The 13,366-nt window shown below is 39.6% G+C and overlaps 1 protein-coding gene across 11 annotated transcripts in view; it reads left to right on the top strand.

Moving 5' to 3' along the window:
• The first annotated feature begins 11,732 nt into the window (after positions 1-11,732).
• rbfox3a (RNA binding fox-1 homolog 3a) overlaps positions 11,733-13,366 on the top strand; it is a 553,126-nt gene continuing 551,492 nt past the window's right edge. For 7 of the 11 annotated variants that reach the window (XM_017306224.1, XM_017306225.1, XM_017306223.1 and 4 more), the window contains exons 1-2: positions 11,745-11,851; positions 12,099-12,184. The gene's annotated coding sequence lies outside the window, so the exon portion shown is untranslated. Of the gene's footprint in view, positions 11,852-12,098; positions 12,185-13,366 lie in introns of all 11 variants that reach the window. The other 4 variants (XM_017306228.1, XM_017306229.1, XM_017306231.1 and 1 more) reach the window with 3 other exon arrangements.

A 13,366-nucleotide genomic window follows, 5' to 3' on the forward strand; every position in this document is an offset into this window, starting at 1 on the left:
CTATAGATAGGAAGAGCAAAGCTGCCATTCTGTAACTATGGAAACAATAATGAGGTCACTGTGCTATTTTAGCTGAGTTTACTTGGAGATCATTACTGACATTACCACAGTTTCAGCAGAAGTTTGTGAAAGTTCAGTAAGACAGACTCTCGCTGGAAAGCGAGGGAAACTGTGACACGCCGAGACACATTAAGCCGCGAAGCTGCCGGCTGTAACCCTGAGTGATGTCACACGGAGCTCATTAGCTACTGCAAACAGTTCAGCGCGACTATCAGCCATGAAAAAGGGACAAAATATTAACTTTTTTTTTTATTCGCAATAATTAGGATTCATTTAGCTCTTGAGCCGCGGAGGAGTTTTTCTGCTTCAGTGAAACATTTTTTGTCGGAGGAAAGACGACGTCTCTGGTGGTCAGGTTGGGGTTAAATTAGCCCAAAATGCTTTGCAGTGAAAACCAGCTTCTCTAATTAAATGAACTTCTCCACAGCAGCATTCTTAAATGGGTCTAATATCACTACATTTTGTCCTGTCTCAAAATTACGCAGAAAAACAAGCATTTATTGGCGGGTTTGACGTAAAATGTAGTGGAAAAATTGACAGCAGATCAAAAACTGTGCAGGTGGAGTTCTGGAAAGTCCAACAGAGAGATTTCTGCCTCAATTTAGAGAAACCAACTAACATGACGACTCCAAGCACCTCAGGCTGGGATTCGAACCTGCAGCCTTCCTGCTGAGAGGCAGCAACTGTTATTTGATTATTTGTAATCGATGAATCTGTTGATTATTCTGACGACTCATCGATTGTTTAGAAATTTGCCACATTCTGCAGATTTTTCATTTAAACCAACTGAGCTTATTACAATATTAGAAACGCATAAAAAAGTACAAATTAATAATATTTAAAAATTAATATTTATTTCCAATAACTTTTTTTTTAATTTCATTTATAGCAAAGGATTCATCTACAGCTAAAACATGTAAAAAGTTCAGTATTTCCTGCTTGATTTAATATCAATACAGTGTAAGGCTGATCAGTTGATTATTTTTTAAATAATTGATTTGTAATTGGTTATCAAAAGCTGATTAATGGGAGATTTTTTAATGTATTGCATTTTTGTAGAGTTTTGGATTAATTACTGCTGTGCGTAGTTATTTCATCAAAGAAAGAACAACATATATTAATTGATTACTAAATGAGTTGATCATTTCAATGATAAATGAATCTGATTAATCGTTTCAGCTGCTCGGGTTGACTGCATCGTCTCTGAAACCGCAGGGGGTCGTGCAGGTCATGCAGCTGCACAAATAAAAGTGAGCAAAGATACTTTGACTGGGACACATTTTGATTCAGGTCACACTTTAAACCCTGATGATATTTTAAGAAGTAAAACGTCTCATCCAGCAGTTAAAACGTGTCCTAACTTAAAGTGACGGAACGAACCTGAAAAAATGTCCCACGTTTTAATACAGATGGAAAAGCAGACGGTCTGCCTTGGCGTTAAACAAAAGGATGAAAGGTTAATTGGTGTGCCGGATGACAGGAGCTCAAACTTCAGCAGGAAAAAGACAAAGAATACCTGCGACTAAATAAAGGCGCATTTCCAGAGTGACTGCAATGTTCTTGTTCAATTTACTCTGAAAGACAGAAGCGTCGCAAACGAAAGACCATTTCCTCTCCGAGAACATCCTGTCACCTTTCTAAAAACCCAAAACGCCACATATTTACCTGAAAATGACTTCTTAGACATGTAAAATATGGCAGGAGTGTGTGAAGGGAAAGGTGAATATGATGTGGCGTACAGAGTGCGGGTGACTGGCTGTGTCAACAGACTGTGACCTGACCAGGTGACCTTGGAGACCGAAGGTCATGTTTACTTCCAGCTCGGGGTTTTTGTGTCGGAAACCATCACAAGGTTTCAACAAGCTGCTGACATTTAATTTGGCACATTATGGTAAATTGTAGCAAATTAATTGTTTTACTAAATTATAGTAAAACATGACTTTATAATAAAAAATGCGCATGTAAATTGAGTCTTTGTGCGATAATGAAATAAAAGACGATGATATATTTACTGTCACGCTTCTGATTTATTCAGAAATTGACTCCCAGAATAAACACAATATTCTGTCACTGCTCTTTATTTTTAGAGGCTAATCCACAATAACTGCAGCAGGAGGCTAAATGACAACCATAATATTATTTTACATTTGAATAAATAAATATTTGAAACATAATAAACTGAATGTACAGTTTTAATTTTAAAAATTCAGCTTTTTTTCTTTCTTTTTTTTACAATGTTTTTGGTATTGCTAGATTTTTTTGCACAAAATCATTCTTAGATAATGAGATTTTACTAACAGATACACAGTTATACAGCTGTACATCTTCGAGAAGCAGTAGTGGAGCCTCCTGCACAACCACAGCAAGTGTTTTCTGGAAGGAGAGTCAACAACAAAACGCTTGTCTTTTTTCAGCAGCCATCGTACAGCGCTTTACAGTTGTAAAGCCAGCTGACCAATCGTTCTGGAGCTCAGAATCGGTTGCTAGGTAACATGGCGGAACTCTGCTGGAGTTGCTAAGTAACGGTTTGCAACTTAACAGTTGGGAGGTTTTTGAGACACACAAAAACATAAACATATTTCCCAAAAAATGTCTGGGTGTCTTTTTTAAGCGTTTTTAGAAGCAATTGAGACCCAAATCGAAGCATAAAAACGTGCAAAAAAACTGAAAAATCTGCTGTGTAGGATGCCATTTTTTTTTTTTTTTTCAAAATAGCCACTAGAATACTCGATCACTAAAATATTTGTTAGTTGCATGTCGTATCTCTACTCTCGTCCTCTGGTTTTTCTGCTGCCGGTTGTTTCCTGCGAGTGTCTGTGTTGCATATTAATGTGGCATCAACACCAACAGTGCAGAAGCGAAGTGCGGCGCATCATCCTCCATCCTCACCGTGTCATGACCTCCATGTCAGGAGAATGTAGAGTACTAGTCAAATGTTTGACACCTCATCCCCTGTTGACCCCCTTCCTGCTTAATATTGCATGTGAACAGGTTCGTTGCAGAGGAATCCTCAGTCTGCTGTTGAAATGTGGAAACAGCTGTTGCAGGTTGAACCTCCAGGAGTCCCGGCCTGGTTTTCTAACCACACACACAGTGCGGCTCTTGTTTCATTACCAGCAGCTCTCAGCAGGAAAAGTCAGCAAAACTGCAGCCAAAGAAAATGAAATATTTACCTCATTGATTTGTCAGTTGTGTGGTGCAACAAGTACGCAGTGAAAGATGAACAAAGCTGCCTCATTTAAGCCACCGCATGTGCTGGTGAGCCTTAACACAGACTCTATGAAGGAAAAAACTCTCGTTTCAACATTCACCTTTGTCTGAAATAACTAAATTTGTGCCTGTGTAATATTTGTGCTGTGAATGAATTCATCACACAGAGGGTTGATATTGCTGTTGGCACCAGAGCTGCTACTGGAGGACTGCGAGGTCCCCTGGAGGTGCAGCACATTTGGACAAACTGTGCCGTCTCTAACTGGATGGGATTATTAAACTGGCCAACTGCAGACGATGGAGGAGCTCTGTGTGAGGATTCCTCTCTTACGTCCTCTAGTTTGGTGTTTTCACATTATCATGCCAGTTTTCTCATGTAAACACGTTTCTACACGTGTAAAAGAAACGAGTCTGGGATTAAATTACACAGAGATTTTACAGTTTTCAGTCAGGATTCATATTTAGTTTTGAATTATTCAGAAGGGTTTTCGATACTAAGAGTGCATTCACTGTTTGTCTCCTTTAATCAAACTCCATTTTGTTGGTCTAGCTAAACATCAGTATAAATATAGCGACGCATATCAGGAGGAGAATAGTGGAACTGGTTCATCCTTCAGTTCATTCTCTGCACACTTGAGGATTCCACGTTCATCTATTCAAATTGTTTTGCATTCAAAGATGCAAAACACGGTTTGGTGTAAAAATATTAAATTAAACCCAGAAAAAAATGTACAAATTTTGTAATTTAAATTTAAGCTGGTGATAAAAAGCATGGGGCTGCACAGTGGTGCAGTTGGTAGAGCTGTTGCCTTGCAGCAAGAAGGTTCTGGGTTCGATTCCCGGCCCTGGTCTTTCTGCATGGAGTCTCCATGTTCTCCCTGTGCATGGTGGGTTTTCTCCGGGTACTCCGGTTTCCTCCCACAGTCCAAAAACATGACTGTCAGGTTAATTGGCCTCTCCAAATTGCCCCTAGGTGTGAGTGTGTGTGTGTGCATGGTTGTGTGTCTCTGTGTTGCCCTGCAACAGACTGGCGACCTGTCCAGGTGACCCCGCCTCTCGCCCAAAACGTTAGCTGGAGAGGAACCAGCTCCTCCTGACCCCACTGAGGGACAAAGGTGCAAGAAAATGGATGGATGGATAAAAAGCATCATCAACGGTGAAACAAATTCTGTACTAACATGTCCTGAAAAGCCACTCAGGTAGGAAGAAGCCATTACTTCAAAAGCACATCAGGTACTGCAGGCAAGACGTAAAACAAACATATACATCAGCACAGCATTAGCATTCAGTGCATGCTAAGCAATAACCTGAAACATGCGTGCTGTTCCTCATTTCACAGAACGTAGCGGTTCTCCATCTGAATGCAGTAAGTGTGCATTGAGCTGCAGACAGGTGCTCCTGAATATTCATCGGCCCTGGTGGATTCTAATCACTGTCAATATGTGTGCATTTTGCAAGTGTCAACTGTTCAGAAAACAAAATCTGCCCCCACTGCAGCTACCGCTTGTGAAAATTTATGATGCTGGAAGAAGAGAGGGTATGGTTTCCTCTTTATTAAAGCGAGAAATGCTGCACAAGGTTTAACTGTTTGAAAACGATGCGGCGTCGTGGGACGTGCACGCCGGGTTGGACTGTTTCTTCTCCTTAAGCCTGTTAGGAAGGCTGAAGCTCCATGATGCACTGCAAAAACACAAAACCTCACATACTGTAAATATTGGCAAATTATTTAACTTATAAAAACACATTTTCCTCATGTTATAAGAGAAATAATCTGCCTTTTTCATAAATATTAGGAAATTGTTGACTTTAAATAAGCTCCCATATATTTATGAAAAGTTACTTATAAGTTAGTTTTGTTTATTTGTTTATATTTGAAACTATTTGGTAAGGTTTTGTGTTGTTGCAGTGTGTTATGGTTCTCACCCATCTACAGGTTGCACCTTTAAATCTCCCCAAACTCTTGAAAAAACTTTGCATCATCATCTGCTATATCTACTGTTTGTGGCACATTTTCTATATGACACAGTTCTTCCATCCACCTAATTTTCCTTCCAAGACTGTGGCTACGTGTTGTTGTTTATGCAGCTGTTCTGACAGCTTTCCTTCCACTTAACTTTCCTCAAATATGATTGGATGCAGCACTCTGGCGAGTCAATTATTTTTTTTTCTGTGTCAAAATTTCTTTTATTAGATTAGGTTTATTTATTAATTAATATAATATGAGTCTAACCTTTTGAATTGAGTCATTTGAATACATTAACTTTTCAACAAAATTCAAAAGTCTTTAGCGCTGAAAGACAATCGAGACAATGTATTCCTTTACATTTAAAAACAACTGCATGGGAAGTGTTTGCTAACCTCTCGGACGAGTAATGTCCTGTTTTACAGTTTCACTTATCTTCATTGTTTCAACTGGAGCTGGAGATAGCAGGAAGGCACCTCCTCATTTGCAGTTTGTCTCAGAGATCCATTTAAGTGACTTCAACATGTCACCCTGTGGATGCTGCGAAATACGGCTGCTGACATCCCGCCCACTCTCTGTTGTTCTGCAGCCTGTGCATCCCGGTATATTGCTTGTTTCGCCGTGTGTTTATAAGAAAAGATTAGTGTCCAGACGGTTTACGGCGTGATGAGATGACATGTTGTGATCAACTTTTTTCTTTTTTCTGCCGTTGTTATCTGATTTGACTTGGAGCTGCGGAGCGAGGGTCCTGCTACAGTTTCATTTCAGATGATACGGCTGAAGATCTGATTTTCCAGACGCAGCGACGGATGTGTCTCAAAGTTGCAATAAAAACTCCCTTCTCGGAAATCTAACCCGCAGAAAGGTGCACAGAAAAATAAAACTGCAATATTATGCCACGCTTTCATATCGAGCCCCACCTTAAGATACAAGCGAATGAAACACAACTTTCATGAACAATATGCTAAAATTAGCACGATTTTTAGCCTTCCAAGGTAATTAAAATGGTTTAATAAGGATTTGCAGAGGTTTTCACCCAGTTTCTTTCCTTGTTCTGTAAATATTAGCAGCATTTTCATCATCATTAAGTAGTTTGTGTTTGTGTTTCAGATATAAATATGAAAATATTGCAAAATATGTAACAGTTGATGCTGAAATGTCTCCTTTAGCTGGTCGTGGTCGTCACTTTAAGACAATCCGGATCCTTCAGATGTGATCACAACAAAAGAGTTTGTCTCCAGACAACGTCTCTGTCAAGACGGTCCTATTGTCTCCACAAATGTCTGAATGTTGGATGATGTTAAACTTGCAGTCTTTTTACGACCTGCCTAGAAATACTTTCTGCTTTTGAAAAAAGCATCTAGAGTAACAACGTAAAGCTCAGGAACTTAGTGAAATTCATCATCCAGCACTGCAAACACACTAGATATTTCTGTGGTTTTGTCTAATTTCTAGTGCAAATGTCTTTGTACAGTTGCAATAAGACAAAAATAACTTCTAAGTGACGTTTTAGCAAGATTGTTTAAAGTAAATAATTCTGGAATATTGATGAAAAACTACTAGATTATTTCAATGATAAAATGGGGGAAATTTTATGAAGTGAAAAAAATCAGCCCTTGGAATTAATAATTTTGATCATTATTCAACAATTGTTGAAATAAAACAAGGTCCCATATCTTGCTGAAAAGTTACTTTTTAGTTAATGCACTTAAAATAAGAAAAACCAAGATATTTACACTGGAAACTAAACAAAAATACTTGGTAAGATTTCTGACTTTAAACTGAATTCTGAGTTTTTCTCTGAATTCTGACTTCAACCTGTTGAGATCAAAAGTCAGAATTCAGAGTTTAAATTCAGAAATTAATAGAATTCTTGGGATTAAAGTCGTAATCTGACTTTAATTTCAGAATAAAAGTCAGGGAAGTGCTTGCTGGATCCCGCGACAGTCAGGGAGTCTTGACGACTCCTGATGCTCTCGGCTGGTGAAATGTTACCCGATTTCAAAACCTCATCACTTCCGAGAAAGAGTTGAATTTATTCGGCTTGATGATAAAATATGAATTATATCTTCCACTTGTTGAGTATTAATTACACAGAATGAAACTGAAACGCAGTTGAACATAATTATTGTCATTTTAAAAACTGACTGGTAAAATGTTTGACACGGTTGGTGAAAATGATGAAGGAAACACTGCAGGCCGACCTCTGGTCCCGACCCACATGGACCCGGGATGAGGAATGGGAGGTCAGAGCCAATGCCACCGCCAGGGCTGACTGAGTCATTTTACACTCTGTCATCACTCTTATCACTATTTTACCCCGTCTTTGCCTCTATCTCGATTGGTCACTCCTCTCTGGAACACGTCTGCACCCTGGAGAATTTATCTCTGATTTCTTATCGTCCTCTTCTTGGCCTCTCTCTCCCAGCTGCCCCCTCCTCCTCCTCCTGCCTTTCTTTTTATCCCTCACATTTCTGTGTTGTGTTTGTCCTTCTCCATCTCCTGTAATAGAGCTGGAATTATATGCTGAAGGTAAATAGAGTTGAGGGGAAGCGGATGAGCCCCTCCAGGAACACTCGTTTTACAGCTGCTCGCCTAATTATCTCCTTTCTTGGGTACATTTGGTGTCATATTTCCAGGTTTCACAATGTCATCACAAAGATGAACTTATCAGCGCAGTAGATCAGTGGATAAACTGTAGCTGGACTTTACACGTTGCACAATGTCGGCTCGGCTAATTATGACATTTTCAAAGTCGGTCATTTTCACAGCAGAGGCCCATTTTATGCAGAGTCCATTTAAATTCTTAATTGCGCCTCGGTGTTATGTGAGCCTGGGTATTTGGTATATAGCCTTGGGAGCTGTTTGCCCTTGGTGATTCTTTCATCTTCAGATTTAATAGCATGAGTCAAACAGTGTTTTGTAAATTTGATTCGGGTACATCAAGTAGCTGGGGCTCCTTGTGCTAATATTGACCTGAAGGACTGGGTGCAAAGAGGATATGAAGATCCCTCCTGGATGGAACAGGGCCTCAACGCGCCGAGCGCTTTTAGAGGACAGGCTTCTTTGATGTGTGTTTTTCTTGGCCTTAAAGTCACTTCATGCATCTGATGTTCACAACGAAGACAATAGAAGCTGCTTACAGTTTCCTCAGCACCGCTTTGAGGTCATCAAACCAGCCTGTTGAAAGCTTTTCTAATGTTACTGGAGAGGGATTTAAAATAACTTTTTTATCCGCAAAGAGAGTAAAAGTGCAGAACAAGGAGGAGATGCCTTCACCGTTTATATGTTCCTGCCTTAAACTGTTAGCAGATGGATGCAGAACGTCGATTTTCTGCAAAGACCAAAATAAAAACAAAATGGAAGATACTGGAAGTATTGTGGTGTTTCCATTTAATAAGAAACACAATTAAAGTCACACATGAATATGTATGTTCACATGATAAGTACGGTGGCCGACAACTCCACCCACACAGCAAGCAGGTGTGTGATGACGCAAACACAAAAAACGCAAACAAAAAATTCACCAATCGCAAATAAATCTTTGCATCACACCTGGTCAACAGCTGGAAGCTCCTCCTGGTGGACAAAAGCTGTCCTGGTGGCAGACAGCTGCAAACTCGCTCCGTCAAACGGAAGTGGGAGTCGAAAAAATGTTTAAAAGTTTTTTATGTTTGCGTGTTTTTTGCATCACCCGTTTGCAGCAGGTTTTGTGTTTGCTGTGTTTGCAGCTGTCGGCCGCCGTGGATGAGCCATCAAAAACGCTTCTTTGTCCACCAGTAGGAGCATCCAGTTGTTGATCATGTGACTCTTGTGATGCAAAAACAAAAAAAACTCACTTTAGTGCAAAAACTGTTTGTCCAATGAAACCCATCAGACTGCATGAAGCACGTAGCGACAGTAGAGAGGAAAACCTTGGCAGCACCGTTTCAGGAATACTTCCAGAGCTGGATGGAGTGTGCCTGAATACTCTCAATACGTTTGATTACAAGTGGACCAAATTCATCACAGTCAGCTTTTAAATCTCTATTCAGGTTGCCGGTTTATAAAAAACATTCCTTCTGACTTCCACTTTCACAGCTTCTGCAGATACAGTAAATGAGCTCTTGCTGTAGCTGCGGTTTGAAATTCGATGTGACGTCCTCAATGTGCTTCTCCTCCATTTTGAAATTTGATTATTTACACATTTCTGCTCCAGAAATAGAAACAAACGATATGAATAACAGCCTCCCAGATTTCTCCCCATTTTGCTTGAAAAAGGTCACAATTTGGAGTCATTACATATCACAATATATACCTGTTATCTTCTATTGCTTTAGACAGTGCAAACAATGTTTAAAATCAATGTTTTTTAATAGATGGAGGATTGATTTGTGTGGCTTTTCCTCCCTGAATGTGCGCACTTGACTTTAACTGGCTTATTAGTATGTGTGTGTGAATCCCCACACACCTGGCTCCCCGTCTCTTCCACTTCACCTCATTCAGCGGCAACATTTCTGTTGGCACCAAACCTACTTTTGATGATTATTCTGGCAACAAACATATTTTTTCACTCTCTGAAGTGAATCTATTTTTCCAAACCTCCTAAGTTTATTCGTGCCGTGTTTATCGTGGGTTACAGATCTGGAGACCTTCTTTATTTCCCTATTTATCACCTAATTCTGTTCAAAATGACTCATTGTTAATTCCGGCGCCTGTTTAATAGAAGCCTGTTTTTACAAGATAATCCACCGTTCTAGGTCTGGCCTGTTGGAGCAGATGTTAGATTACCCACAGAGAAAGGCGCTGTAAATAAAAGCACAAGCTTTCTGCATGCAGAAACGCATAAATATCAGACTGATCAAACTATTACAGTTTAAATCCAGAGCATTTTCTTCTTCCTGTGGGCCCAAAAAAATCCCCATAACCTCATCCATAAATAAAGCAAGTTGGGGTATTGTAGAAATAATAAAGACGTGTCCAGTGTCCCGCCGGCGTCTCATGTTTGCTCCATGTTGTCATTCTCAGCACATTTCATAATGGATGAACATATTTCCTTCGTATACAGAAAAGCGCTGATAATGAGAGTTATCGTTCTTTAGAATTTGCACCACTGATGATAATGGACTTCATTATGTCCCTCTTCCAGTAAGCTGTCACCCTGAACAAATTTAAATTAGCCAGCCCAGAGCAGATCTTACGGCGAGATTATTTCCATTCAAGGCACCATTTGGAGCTGTTTTGATTCCCTTTAATACAGGACTTTTCACTCCAGCGAGCAGCCGCCCTGTTTATTTGACTGTCACAACATTATAAATTACTGGCAGCTTTCTAAGCAATGACAGGAAGGAGGGGGGAGTCACCTCGGACGTGAAGGATGCTGGCTCACTGGATCCGAACGGGACAAGGTTGGGTCTTGGACAAGAGACCCTGAGGGAACCATGTGGTGGGAACCATACTGTGACACATTCAATAAAGTTAATTAATAGTATTTTATACATAATGAGAGTGGATTTCCCACGTGGTCCACTCTCAGGTTGGAGAGACGGCAGTTTCTGGAAACAAAAAAAAAAACGGGGTTTGAACATTTTACGTTGAGTTCAGGTTATTTTTATGATTTCAGTAGGATAAAGCTGGAGATTGGAGGGAATGGTCTCGTTGCAGGCATAAATGGCATTAAAACATAATGATACATAACAGCCTGCATGCAGTTTATTGCGCAGAAGCCCTGAGAGGCAAGCGAGACAATAAAATCCCTGGTAATCCATTTTTTAAAGTCGGATTGTGACTTTAAATTGTTTTCTCTCCTGTTGGGTTCCCTTAATTTCTTTTTATCTATGAAAGCGGTCGAGGGAGAAATTGGCAACTTTCTGCCAACTGAATCATTTTGAAGAATCTTTCGGTGTATTTTTTTTAGCTGTTATTTTACCATACCAAATTTTATGGACAATCAAAAGTTTTTATCACTGAATCATGTCCTGTATGTCGTTAAATTAATCTGAGGCGTCCATGTTTTCTCTCTTCCTAATATGGAGGGGATCTTAAAATGACCTATAAGCACTTTTTAAACATTTCTTAAAATTGTATTAACCAGTTTTCCTTAATAATGTGTGGCTAATGTAATCTGAATTATTTACGTAACATTTCCACCAACATTTTCATTCAACAGGGAATTCTAGGGTTGCCAGATCTGACACAAGTGCAACAATAACACTGCATTTTATCAAGTTTTGTGCTTTTCTGCCTCACAATGATGACTATTTTGACAACACTTTCCTATGAAGACTGTTTACAAACCCGCCAAATGATGTGAAAAACAGCCCAAATTTAACAAAGCTGTGTGGGGGCGGGGGGCTCCAAGCCCAAAGTATTTAAAAGCCAATCTGGCAACACAGCCGTGACAGACTCCTGTCAGTTACCATCTCTGCCGCTGGAAGTGAAGCTAAATAGCCAATAGTGTGCGGTTGCTAGGGAAAAATAATACACATTTGGCCAATCAGCATCGATGAATGTAACGTCTTTGGGGCTCAGAATCTCACCTCGTAAAGTTTCGGGACCCCATGGCGATAAAGCTGATAATGGCGGTGACGGCAGCCGATGGAAAGCTAGCTCAGACCGAATCCCCACCTTGAATGACAAGTTAGCTACAACTTTTATTTTTCAGCATGTTTTATTAGCTTTAGCCGCCATGTTGTTTTGCTCTTTTTCTTCCTTTATTATTATTTTTTTGATCATAAGCTGATGTAATTTATTTTTTGCTCATAATCAGTTATGAACGTTGCTGGTTGATTTGGTTAGCATAATGCTAACGCTGCTCTGGATAAATATGTTGGTTTGATTTATTTTTTGTATTAATAATGATGATTCTCTTGTTGCCTTCTTTCAGGGTCTGCTGCTATTATAATGTTAATGTTTGGTTCAAGATGGCCGCCCTGCTGTGACGTTGACAAGGAGGAGCTGAAGTCTTGTTTGGTAAGTCAGATTTATGAATCTTCTGTTGGATTTGCTGATCTCGGGCGTTGGATTAGACTTTTGGATTCCTGGATTAAATGCTCTGATCATGATAATTTCATCCTATACCAGTGGATTTGACGTCTTTTAGGTAGAAAGGCGTGGGCTGACTTTCTTCAGTTTTTATAGAAGTTAGCCTATTAAACTTACAGGCTTTCATACATCAGTTTGGTATTTTTACAATCTTTTTGACTGATTTAATGATTAAATTCTGTATATATTTCAAGTTGCTAAACAGTCCATTTACTTTTAGCTAATCTAATCCCTCATGTTGTGCTACAGTATGAAAAATGAAAAAAAATTTAATTTTCTACTGCTCATTTATCTGAAAATCTGAAATTTTGAGAATAAATTCAGCAATTTTCTAGAAAAATTTTTTTGTCAAAAATTAGCACAAAAAAACTCAAATTTTAAGATTAACCTCAGAAATGTTCAAAAGTTGAAAATTTTTAACTTTGACAATTCCAAGTTTTTTTTTTCTAGCAAATTTCTGACTTTTCAAGCTTGTTTTTTTCTAGAACATTTCTGAGACCGATCTCAAAATTTCTTGAGTTTTTTGGAAGAAATGCGCTCCTCGTTTGGTTTTCTATCTACGTTGGCCCTAGTACGTCGTCCTATAAACCCATTCACACATCAGCCCCTCCAGGAATTTGTTTTCACCTGCTGCCACTGCCCTGTGGACTGAATGTTTCTGCCACGGCGTCTCCTGCCTCCTATGGACAGCAGGTTGCAGCTGCAGAGACTTGTTTCATGATTCTTTTGATGTTCGGTTCAAGATATTAAATGAGTTGTTTCAGTCATTGTTGTGATTGTTGGCTACGTTGCTACCAGTGTCTTTGTTTTGTTGGGACGTGTGATGTGGTTCCCAGCGTTTGTGTGTCTGAAAGGAGTTAACTAGCAACAAGTCAACCTTGGCCGAAGCTCCTGTGGTCATTAGTGGACCGGTGTGCATTGATCCAGCTGCAGTTGTTAGTGTGCTCAGACAGCTGGGGAAACTTCACTGCATGTAAAAATTGGATGTAGCCACCTGGATTCCACCCACTTCTTTGTTTGCTGCTATTTTGAAGCTGTGAAGCTGAATTTTTGGGCCAACAAAAGTTGCCAAATTCTGTCTGGATTGTTGAGCGGAAAAACATAAAAATC

Source organism: Poecilia reticulata, linkage group LG8 (genome assembly GCF_000633615.1).
Source record: "Poecilia reticulata strain Guanapo linkage group LG8, Guppy_female_1.0+MT, whole genome shotgun sequence".
NCBI classification, from domain to species: domain Eukaryota; kingdom Metazoa; phylum Chordata; class Actinopteri; order Cyprinodontiformes; family Poeciliidae; genus Poecilia; species Poecilia reticulata.